Below are 12,168 nucleotides of genomic sequence, written 5' to 3' on the forward strand. Positions count from 1 at the left end.
GTTCGGTCTGTGCGGTCGCTGATACCGAGCTCAGTGCAGACTCACTCCACGTTTGTCTGTTTCTGCCGCCAGACAACAGATCAGAGACTGATTCCATCGCAGCTCGTCGACGCCTCGTGTCACCCAGCAGTGATTCGTTGGCTCAGTGAAGACGGAGGGCTGACATCGGTGCAGCATCCGTTGTCACGGCAGCCAAAAACACTTTATTTATGTTCAGGTGACAGCGCCCTCTAGTGACCACAGATCCTCATCCTGTCCGGTTAGCAGCTTTTGGAAACACTCTGACGTGTGTGACAGCCAGGTGTGCTGGATTCAGCACAAACAGCCAGAGCAGCGGAGGACGAACTGATACCTGGACGGTAGGAGGTCAATGAGTAATCACGTTCGAAAAGTGTAAAATAAAGTCAAAGACATGTGATTTGTTAAAAAAAATGGTGCTAAGTAGAACTAGGAAGTAGGAACAAACTTCTGTTAATCCTTCCTCATTTCTTTAAGGCCAAGCGGGAAATAACAGAGCTGGCCACCAGGAGGCGTCGCAGTTGACACACAAACCTGTGAAAAGCTAAAACAACATTTTCCTGCTGCAGCATCATTCATGTGCACTTTGGTGCTGCGAGACCTCGCCAGGCTTCCTTTAATGTGGTGAGTCACACGCTGCTATTTCTGTCCAGGACACATTAACGCCGTCTGAGCTGACCGCTGGTCTGAGGTCAGCTCAGGACGCTCGTGTCGAAATCAAACCTTTGATCAGGTCAGTTCCTGCATCCGGGTAGAAAAACCAGACGTCTCGTCGTTTATCGATCTGATTGTTTGGAATTCATCTCCAATGGTTTTAATGTCTTCATGATTTTTCCAGGACGCCACACGAAGACGAGCCTCTGAAGGACAATGATCCCGTCTATCGTTTATCCATTAATCAACCTGGAAAACTGGATTCTGGAGCTCTTTAGTTTGATTGACAGCCAGCCGTAACGTCACGCCTCTCCAGGCCGCAGACATCTTTCTTATTTCCTGCAAAGTCGACGTTTTTGAGATGTTTCCTCAAACACGCTCGAGTTCACGGGAGTACGGTGATGAGGTCATACACGAGGGCCTCGTCTCATTACTCCACCTTTCTGAGGTGATGAGCTCTGCTGCCACGTCAGAGACGATGAAGACTTTCTGCACTGCCTTCAGTCTATTTTAACCAATTTTAACACCAATTATGCAATTTCACCCTCGGTCCCTCGTGACCGCTGAGCTACAGAATCCTGCCCCGCCCCGGTGAGTCAGAGCGCCGAGAGGACGCCGCCGCTGCCGCCGCTGCCACCACCGCCGCCGCTGCTGCGAGCGCGGAATGCTTCAGGATTTCATTCAGAGATCGTGGCGATTCCTCAGTTCAACGCACCAGAGGGCGAGAGAGGTATGGAAGGGGACAGAGAGAGCGAGAGAGAGAGGAGGCTGTGGGGGGAGGACGAGGTGGAGGTAAATGATTAAGTATAGGTGTGAGTTCATTTCCCCTGCGGAGCCCCGGCTCCATTTCTTCCCATCCACCAACAGAGATTCATCTCTCTGACAGCGAGGGGTGTGTGTGTGTGTGTGTGTGTGTGTGTGTGTGTGTGTGCGTGCGTGCGTGCGTGCGTGCGTGCGTGCGGCAGCAGATACAGTGAGCAGAAGCAGCGACATGCATTAATAAAGCTTCTCACTGTACGAATCACATGTTGCCTTCCTCAATCTCCGCTCGTCACTTTTCCCTCCGTCAATCTTCTCCCTCGTTTCTCCAGCGGTCACAACAAATGTCGGAGACGGCTTCTTCGCGGGGGGGTCTCATCATTTACTCCCTACGAAGAGGAGGACAGCGTGGCACCGCGGGAGGAGGGAGGAGGAGGTGGTGCCGTGTGGGGCGACCTGGAGACCTTTGAGGAATTTATTTTTGCAGCCTGTTTCCAGCGTTTGAGGATCGTTTCGATCACGTCTGACAACATTTGATTTTTCTGCTGAAGTCAGACGACAGCGAAGAGTCGACCAATCAGGACGTGAACAAAAATCAACACGTCTGCTGCACTGTGCCGCCGAGGAACAGAAGAACCTGCTGCTTTATTTCACCTCTAAACCCTGACAGAGACCCCCCAGGCCAGATGCTGTCCCTCTTCTGGGAACACAAGCTAATTAAACACAAAGCCTCCAGAGGCCCAGACGACCCTATCAGCACATCACATGGTCTCTAATGTTTGCTGTCCAATCACAGGCATTGTGTTGAGGAGGGGTCAGAGGTCGGGGGATTAGGAGTGGGAGAGTGAGGCATTGTGGGTGTGCGCCCTGTGGTCATATCAGGTCACCTCTGTGTGTGTGTGTGTGTGTGTGTGTGTGCGTGTGTGTGTGCGCGTGTGTGTGTGTGTGTGGCTGTCACCTTGTAAAAGCTCATTATGAGTCTCACAGGTCGTCTGCAGCTGCGAGCTGAGCGCATCAATCAGTCAGAGGTGTCACATGTCTGCACACCGCAGGTGCAGGTTATACACACACACACACACACACACACACACACACACAGCAGGTTCTGATTAACCGTCTAAAGCTCAGCTAATCAATATATTTTATATATCCAATGAATAAAATTAGTATACGTGCGAGTGCAGCGAACACAGAACAGTCTCTGCACAGAGGAGGCACATCAGAAAATACTCAAGAACAACGTCTGTAACGTCCTGCGAGTCAGTGTTTAGACAGGAGGCGATCTGATTGGTCAGTGAGCCAGCTGTGTTAGTGAAAGCTGAACGAGGGAGAAGCTGAAACAACGCCGCTGTGCAGGAGCTGAGGGGTGAACAGTCTCTTCCCACCTGAAAGCCTTTCCTCTGGAAAAACACACTGAAACTTTAACAATAATCATACGAACAACACGCGAGCTGGAGGGAGAAGCAGCTGGGTGGATGGGTTCCAGATGGAAACACTGTCAGCTGACGGCGGCAGGCGTGGCGGGACGCGTGCTGATGGTGGAAACATTCACGCCCTGAAAGCAGCAGCAGTGAAAAATACTCGAGTAAATGCTGTGAGTGTGACGCTATGACACGGGGGCAGTGAGATCGGGTGGATTAAACAGCAGCCTCCCCATCATCACCACCACTGAGGGACCCCCGAGCAAGGCCCTCAACCCCAACCAATTATGGGGTTGTTACTACTGAGGCTTTCATGGGGAGGCAGAGTTGTACTGCTGCTGCTGGTTCAGGTGGAGTGAATTTTATTTTGTCTGGGGTGGAGCCACAGCAAACACACCCACCCAGACACCACAGCCAAGCAGCTTCCTTTTAACCTGCAGACCACCGACTCAAAGCTCCCTGCGTGTGATGGATTTATTGACTGCAGGAGGGGGGCCGGGGGTTACACAGGTACCACAAGTCACCTGTTCATCAAGTGGAAAGTTCTGGTTCCACATGTTTGCTTAAACTGGGATCGAAACACAAACACGCACACATGCACACACACACACACACACACACACACACACACACACACCCGTGGATCCTCTCGTGCTGCTCAAACCTCCGAGACCATTTAAACTCTAACTAATCTGCTGCTGCAGCCACGAGGGTGCTGAGGACGGATCACACGGCGCTGCCTCTTTTATCTGATCAGGATGAAAACACCCCCTAACCCCCCCCTCTGTTCTCTGGCCGAGTCCCACTGCATCCTAATTTGCTGCTTTTCATGCAGCGGCTGCAGCAGGAGGACACACAGCACATGCAGCGGGCCGCGTGTCGATACTGTGCAGACTGAGTTTTTAAAGCTGAATGAGTGCTATTATAAAGCAAAGCCACTGTGCAGATGTCTTCAGGGGGTCGCAGCACAGCGGAGGATGTGGGAGGTGGCGGTAGAGTATACAGCAGGGGGAAACTGAAGCTCAGTTCCACACCTGGAGCACCTTGACATGAGGAGTCTGACAAACAGGGCTGATGCTTCCCAATGAAAAGTTGATGGAAGCGTCTTTTTATCAGGACGTTTACCAAACCTTCAGTTAGTCTCAATCCTTAAAGCCTCTTCTCTCATAAAACCAAAAATACAGACAGGAAACACGGAAAATAAAGCAGAAATGTCACCTGGTGCCTTCTTTTATTTCAATAAAATGTAATTTGGCTCATTTTAGATGTACTTTCCCAAATATTGGTAGCACAGACTGAATTGATAAAAATGTAATCAGTCTGTGCAGAGTTGGGTTTTTCCTGGTCCTGAAGGGGGGCTGTTTTTATGTGTGGACCACCGCTCGCTGCTGCCCCCTGTGGCTGAGGTCGCCACCTGCCTGCTACACACTGCTGATGAACGGTGTGTAGTACAAACTGCACTGTTTACTTCGTGATGAAATAATACTCGGCTGGTTGTTTTGACCTCTTCTTCGCACTGTGGGACCCAGTAGGCGAGGCAGACTGGTCCGATGCAGGCTGGAAATGTTTTGACAAATCAAAACAACATCTGGGTATTTTGGCATGCTGCATAATGCACGCTACACTCGCTAAATCAGTATGTACTGCAGTTTAGTGTGTGTTTCCAATACAGCCCAAATGTGTTATGGTGGCTGCTATCTGCTCTCTGGCCTCAGGGGGCAGCAGTGAGCCCATTACGCTGCACTGAAAAACAAGCAACACAAAGATGATATTCATGCTTCGTTGGAGGTGTTTTCAGCATCCGTTGGTTTTATTTAGTCTCAATGACGACCGACTGGAGGGTTTGGTACCTCTGATGAAGAGGAGCACAGCGACGAGTGTTCATACAGTCACAGAACCACGAGCACGACTGTACGTTTCCCAGAGGAAGACAAAAATACTGCAACGGTCTCACCACAACACGTCATCAAACAGGGACCCGTGCCTCGTGTGACACTCATTCACTCAATACAAAGTACAACAACAGATGTTTAACGAGGACTGACTGTCTGTAAAACTGGGCAGACATCAGCAACAACAGCTTTCATTGGTCAGATGAGAAGAGAAGTCAGCGTGTCAGTAATTCAGCCCGTCTGTGTTCCTGAACGCCGTCGTTCATCCCTGAGATCTGTCCGTCTCCTTCCTGTTTGCTCTTTCTGCTGATTAACTCTGACACGGCAAATATCACAGCCGCTGACATTTTTATTAACGAGCGAGACAAACCTGGAGACTTCCACCACATGGAGGCGGATCTCGTTACTCAGCGACGTCTCGTTAGTGTTCGTCATTCTCTGCCGACACAGAAGCTGCGACTACGATGACATTTGTCACGTCGGGTGGAGAAATATGTTGTATTTTAATAAGCTGTCTCACATCTCATTCACACCGTTTTATCTCACCTAAAATGCTCCGATTGGTTAATGAGAACAACCCCAAACCCGGCTGAGTTACTGAAACAGTGTAAACAGTGACTCAGAGGTCACATGTGCTGCAGCATTGATCTGTCAATGGCGTTCCTGAACGGCGCTCTATGCCGCCGTGTGAAATCTGCACATTGTCATAATTTCCACTGCAGCTTCTACAAATATAAGAAGCACAGAAGAAAACCGAGAAGTCAATGATGTGGCGCCGTAGTTATCCCAGGTTAACGTGTTGGACGCCACAGTGCACGACCTCCTGTCGCATTGACGAGTCAACAATCAGGACCGTCACTTCCTGTATACGAGTCCAAGCTGATACCTGCTGCTGTCTCCTTCACACACAGTCTGTTTCCTCCCAGACGACAGGCCTCAGTCACACACACACACACACGCGTTCAGAAAGTGTGACATTCGAAGCGAGAAGAAGAAAGCGTTTGTTCCTCACCAGATTCGCAGATGTGAATCCCCGTGTGGGCAAACTGTGACGAGAAGCTGCTCAGTCCCGGTCGACGACTCCGGCGGGGGCCTCCGGGAGAAAATCCAGTCTGCAGACAAACAAACAGGCGTGAGATGAAGACGCAGCGCGTGACAGGCCGGGCAAGATCGCAAATCACATTAAATCGAATAAAAATCTATTCAAAATAACAGAGAGGAGGAAAGAGCAACGAAACAGAGGATCAACTGAGCTGTCAATCAAACTGCAGAGAGAGAAGCTCAGCTGTCATGATCAAACACTGACGACACGACGCTGCTCGTTCATTTGTTTCTGCCGCCATCGTCAGCTGCCGTGTTCCTGCACCGCGCTTCAGAAAGTGATGTTATGAACTTCCTGTTCAAAAAGCTGCGCCCGCCACCACCCGAGACCAGCGACCGTTTACGAGCAGCCGCGGGAAAAAACACAAGAGAAAAGAGTTCAACTGACTAACAGTCACAAACGAAAAGAATCATCTGTTTCTTCTCTTTGTGTTCGGAAAGTCTGTCATGTAGCTAGCTTAGCTTAGCATAAGGAAGGAAGCAGCAGAAGAGCCTCGACCACATGTATACACATACTTTTTAGATGGATACCCCCCCATTTAAATACATTCTGTCCACATGACCCCCGTTTGTCCAAAAACTAGCATGCCAAGCCAGCAGGTGGCGATAAAGTCTACATCAGCAATATGTCAGATACCAGAGAAGACCATTCTGAGCTTTTTTCCTCAGCGCCTTTCTGACACGCGGTGAACCAAACATGAACGAACCAGAGGTCACATGTTTCACCGTGTTAAAATAAAACAATGGCCACCGTGATAACTTGAGGGCGTTGTGACAGGTCAGAGCCTCACAGAGCTGTGCAGGGTTCAGATTCATGGATCTGTGACTCAGACTGGATTCACTGGATCATATTTCATCTTTCAGCTCACCCTGTCGTGGCTGTTTTCAGTCTGAACGTCTGCAGCAGCATTAGCAGCTGCTGTCCAATCACAGCACCAGACAAGCCCTCCTCCAAACAAGAAGACAGACGGGTTTTAAACCCGACACAAAGCATCCTGGGAAGGATGCAGCGAGGCTGAGTTTAGTGGACGCTCAGTACAACAAACCAACCACTGAAGCCATGAAACACGTCACAACAACGTGTTTAACGCTGATCTGACGTGTTTGTCTGCTTCCTGTTTCAGCGTGGCCGCGTGCAGAGAACCGCTCAGCAGTCAGAAAATCTTCATCACTGTAACAAGTGTCGAGTAAAGCCTGAATCCGGGTCTGCAGGCGGGGCTCATTAGAGCTGACTTTTGGGGAGGCAGCAGCGTGCAGCGATGCTCGGGGGGCACAGAGGGGGCCGGAGAGGCAAATGGGAGGAGTGGAGCAAGAAGAGCGAGTCTCGTCTTTATTTCGTCCTCGCTGGCGCTCGCCGCGCTCCGTCCAGATGGCAGCTCCTCTCTGCACCCCCCCCACTACGGAGGGAGGCGACATGACGCCTGTCAGAAGCCCCGAGAAATTCTGCCCCGGAGCCCGAGACGAACCCTCGCCACACATGCCGACAGTCTAATCTGCATCCACATCGAGGAGGAGGGTGTGTGCGGGGGGGGGCTGACCTGCAGGGGGTCTGGGGCTGTTTTCGCTGCAGCTGATAGCTGATAGCAGGAGTGCTGCTGCTGTTTGTGTGCTAACAGCTCTCTGATGGCTCCAGGAGCACCGCCTGATTGGCTTGTGGTGTGAAACAACAGCAGCCATTAAAGCCAGTCAATACGACTGGGGGGGGGGGGGCACCACTCACACTGTCCTGCCCAGTGTGAGCGTGGGTCACTTCCCTCTCTTTGTCTTTTGGCAGTAAACTGAATCAGGGGGGGTTCAGATTGGGGAGAAATCTGCTCGTCATCGCGATGAAGGTTTCTGCTGGATGAACGACACACAACTTTTCTACACACATGCATGAAGACAGGAAAGAGCCCACAGACATGAGATGAAGAGTTCTGTCTCCCAAACCGGCGTCGTCGGAGGTCAGCGGCTGCAGTGAAGCGATCTGCGTGCGCTGTTGGGGGGGGGCGAGTCGCAGTGGCAGCAGAGCAGCAGCATTAACACATCTGCACATTTGAATCTAAATCCAACCAACAGTGAAGACGATCAGTCAGAAGCTGACCTGTCAATCAACCCATGAAAACATCCCACAGCTGCCCTGAACCCTGAACCCGCCTCCCTGGACTCTAACAACATGATGTTCTCGCTCTCGGCTCTCCAAGATCTACGAACACGCCAGATTAAAACAACATGAATTTAACCCAGAACGTATTAATCTGCACATTTCCTTCGATTATCCGTCTTCTCTCCACAGAATCACATGCACGGTTCATTTCCTTTGGTCTGACTCACTTTTTGTATTTGATGAACTGATTCACAACCAGAGCCCCAAAACAACGAGAGAAAATGAGGCCGACCGGCGGAAATCTGCAGTTTTCTGCCACTTTATCTTCCTGTGAGATTAATTCTCATTCTCTGCATCATAATAAGCCGTTTCTGCTCCTCTGATCAGTGAAACACTGAGTTTTAGTTTTCTGTCATCATGCAGCCCGACAGGAAAAACAACCTTCTCAGAGCCACGTCTGTAACTTCAGATCAAACCGGGGGGGGGGGGGGGGGGGGACAGGCTTTTACTAACTCGATCAGCATCACAAACGCGAGTTCTGCTGGGCTGAAGGCTAATTAGCAGCTTTCTGTAGCTGCAGACGAGGTCGGGCAATCAGCACGTTGATGTGCGACTTCTCAAAGCAAGAGGACGCAAAAGACAAAGAGGACCGATCACCTGGGACCAAACCGCAGCTGCAGCCGCCTGAAAAGGCTCCAAATCATCGAACACGTGGAGAGGAACGACCCGCAAACCGAACAGAGACGCAGCGCGGCGTGGATTCAGGCGATCGGGCCGTTCGGCCTCTGCAGACCGACAGGCCGTCAAAGCTGCTTATTCAGCAAAACGTCCTCAGACAGCAAACACTGAGGTTAAAGCGAGTGAGCGCAGAGTCACGCCGACCAGGCCGAGAAACAGCCAATGAATTCATGGGATGAAACCTGCTGTCCTCTGTATCCCACAATGCACTGCGCGGTGGTTATCAGGATCCAGGAGCTAGAAAATACAACAGATCCACTGCAGCAGGATGAAGAAAACGACGTCTGATCCACAGAAACCGAGTTGATTTAAGAGTCAAAGATCGACTGAATGATGAGTTTAAACTTTCAGCTCAACATGATGATGAGGATGATGATGATGATGATGATGAGGATGAGGATGAGGATGATGATGATGATGATGATGAGCCGCTCCAGCCTTCCACTGCAGCCGTTTAAAGTGTAAACTGTTTGATTTCTGATCTCAGCTGGTGATGAAGGTCAGCGTGGATTAAACGGGGGGATGCTGCAGCGGTCGTGGTCATATCTGTGTGCTGACATCCGGCGGGCATTCCCACTAAATTATACGTCCTGCGTCTGAAGAGCTGCGAGGCTCCACGTCATGTAAACATGACGGTGATGACGGCGCCCCCTGCAGGGACGTGCTGCACACCTCCACCTGTGCAGACCCACGGAGCAGCATCCACCTGTTGTCTGTTTTCATTTAGACAGAGACGTGTGAGCCGAGGCCGAAGAGCATCGCAGCAGACGAGAGATGAGCTGTGATTGACGGTAATGAAAAAGCGGAAACATCCGGATTAGTTTCCTGGATCCTCGGTTGGTTCCATCCATCGTGGAGAAAAAACGATTTTCACTGCGTCTCCTCAAAAGTTAAAGAACGTCCGACTCTTTCCACGGCAGGAAACACGTGACAGCGCTCCTCTTCCTCCACAGAACAGAACAAGTGTCAGCGCTCCTCTTCCTCCACAGAACAGAACAAGTGACAGCGCTCCTCTTCCTCCACAGAACAGAAGCTGCACATTAATCCGAGGCTGCGTCTCAAAGCCGAGACGACGAGTCCGGATGGATGTTTCAGCTCCGTGTCAGGGATGTACCCCCTCCAGACGAAGGTACATCACATGACCGCTCACATACGCCGAGCGTGCGTGTGCACAGGTCGGCGGCAGAAACACGATAAAATGCTGAATTTAACTGCAAGCAAAGACAACGAGGTCAGCAGCGTTTGTGATTCATCAACCAGTCGATTTATTCTGGTCATGTGACCGGGCGTGACGAATCACAGGACACGTTGTGACTGATAACACCCAACCAGGAAGTGAACGTCGGCGTTCACTTTTCTAGAAGTCTCCGCGTCCGACTGTCACATCCTGGAGGTTTGTAGTAAAGGAGGGGGTCAGCAGAGTAAAGGGGGGGTCAGCAGAGTAAAGGGGGGGTCAGCAGAGTCTCCAAAGGTTATTTCTGATGTTCTGATGTCGTCTGGAGAATTCTGGAAGGTTACATGTTTTAATCACCCTGGTCGAGGGGGGGTTAAAAGCTTCTTCTCTGCTTGGCATACAGCATGGAGAGGGGCGGGAGGGGGTTGAAGCTGGGCCAGATCCTCTTTTTCTGAGGAGACGCTGAAAAATTACAGATTCCTTAAATGGAGTTTGGTTTTTACTGAGACTCGAGGAAACACACATACACACACACACACACACACACACACACACACACACACACACACACACACACACACACACACACACGCATACACACAGACGCACACACGCACACACACACACACACACACGCATACATACACACACACACACACAGACGCACACACGCACACACACACACACAGACGCACGCACACACACACGCACACACACACACACGCACACACACACACAGACGCACGCACACACACACACACACACAGACGCACGCACACACACAGACGCACGCACACACACACGCACACACACACACACGCACACACACACACAGACGCACGCACACACACACACACACACAGACGCACGCACACACACAGACGCACGCACACACACACACACACACACACACTAACCCATGGACTCGGCCTCTCTGGTGGAGTTGGCAGAGTATTTGGAGCGAGCGGTGGAGAATAATGAGGTTATCACAGCATCGCTCCACGCTCCATTACACCACCTCAGCTCCCAGACATCCAGCTACACCACTGCCACACCGCCACACCGCCACACCCAGGACTGGATGAGGGGGAGACGAGGCCCAGCACGCCTGGTTGGTTCATCGCTGTGACTTCATTCATGACATGAGAGCAGCTTTTAACTGTGTGTGTGTGTGTGTGTGTGTGTGTGTGTGTGTGTGTGTGTGTGTGTGTGTGTGTGTGTGTGTGTGAGCTCCAGCACATCGAGCCAGATTCATGACGTGAAGGAACTCGCTCCGGTTCACCTGTCTGCTTCCTGTGCCAGCGCCGGCCCACAGCCGGCCCACAGCCGGCCCAGGTGCTGCTTCTCAGCCCGCTCTGGTCCAGTTCCAAACCCCCAAAACTTCTCCTCACCCGGCCGCCTCAGGGGCGAGAGATGAGACTCACATCTGGTGCGGCAGGCCGAAGAGCGCGATACCTGAAAGTGATGTCTTCTCCTCATGTGATCTGCTTTTAAAGTCAGAAACTTCTCTCTGAAGTGACTTCTGGAGTTTGCAGACAGCTTCTGGTGCTGCTTACTCCTCACATGAACTCTGGTCTGTTCAGTTCTGAGCTGGGCCCCTTTCAGATGTGGTCCTGAATCAGACCCAGGTCCCATTTTCTGCACTTCAACCTCAGGTGTAACGTTTAGAAGCCCATTCACCTGAGGACAGGATGACGGCCTCTGATCAGCTGCACCGAACATCCAACACCTGGCCACATTTCAAACGACCGCAGAGCGACTGACAGATGGACGACCGCTGCACCTCCTGAGACACAGGCCCCCCAAATAGAAAAATAACTTTTCTTGGTCAATTTGGTTTGAGGAATAACCTCAAAGAAAACCAGCTTTCCTCTCTCTCTCGCTCGTCTCGCTCAGACTGAAGGGATTCATTCGTGGTCGCTGTAACGAGCGACTCATCGCTGAGGTTTCACGTTTATCCGACAGATTTTCATCTTGACCTCCTCGACTTGTTTCTCTTCTGAACAAACAGGACGGAGGAGAAACCTGACAGGTGAGGTCAAACTGTCGCACAGCACTGAGACGCACGCACGCACGCACGCACGCACGCACGCACACACTCCGAACATCAACGACGTTTACACTCAGATTAACCTCCAATCAGGATGTCCCCCCCTTCCCTGAAAATCAGACACATTTGACATTTTTGTCTCTTGTAGAATTTAAATAAAGTTCTGGAACAACCTGCCCGAGGAATCTTCTGATCCTCATCGCGTTCGTCTGCGTTTGCGTTTTATTTCTGTGACATCATCGTTTGGTTTCTGTTGTTTTGTAGTTTCTGTCGAC

At 51.1% G+C, this 12,168-nt stretch overlaps 1 protein-coding gene across 1 annotated transcript in view; it reads right to left on the reverse strand.

Annotated features, from left to right (window-relative positions):
• Positions 1–12,168, reverse strand: part of large2 (LARGE xylosyl- and glucuronyltransferase 2) — a 60,762-nt gene that overhangs the window by 34,541 nt on the left and 14,053 nt on the right. Inside the window, exon 2 of the mRNA XM_041934537.1 lies at positions 5,757–5,856. The gene's annotated coding sequence lies outside the window, so the exon portion shown is untranslated. The remainder of the gene's footprint in view (positions 1–5,756; positions 5,857–12,168) is intronic.

Source organism: Chelmon rostratus, chromosome 1 (assembly GCF_017976325.1).
Source record: "Chelmon rostratus isolate fCheRos1 chromosome 1, fCheRos1.pri, whole genome shotgun sequence".
NCBI lineage: Eukaryota > Metazoa > Chordata > Actinopteri > Chaetodontiformes > Chaetodontidae > Chelmon > Chelmon rostratus.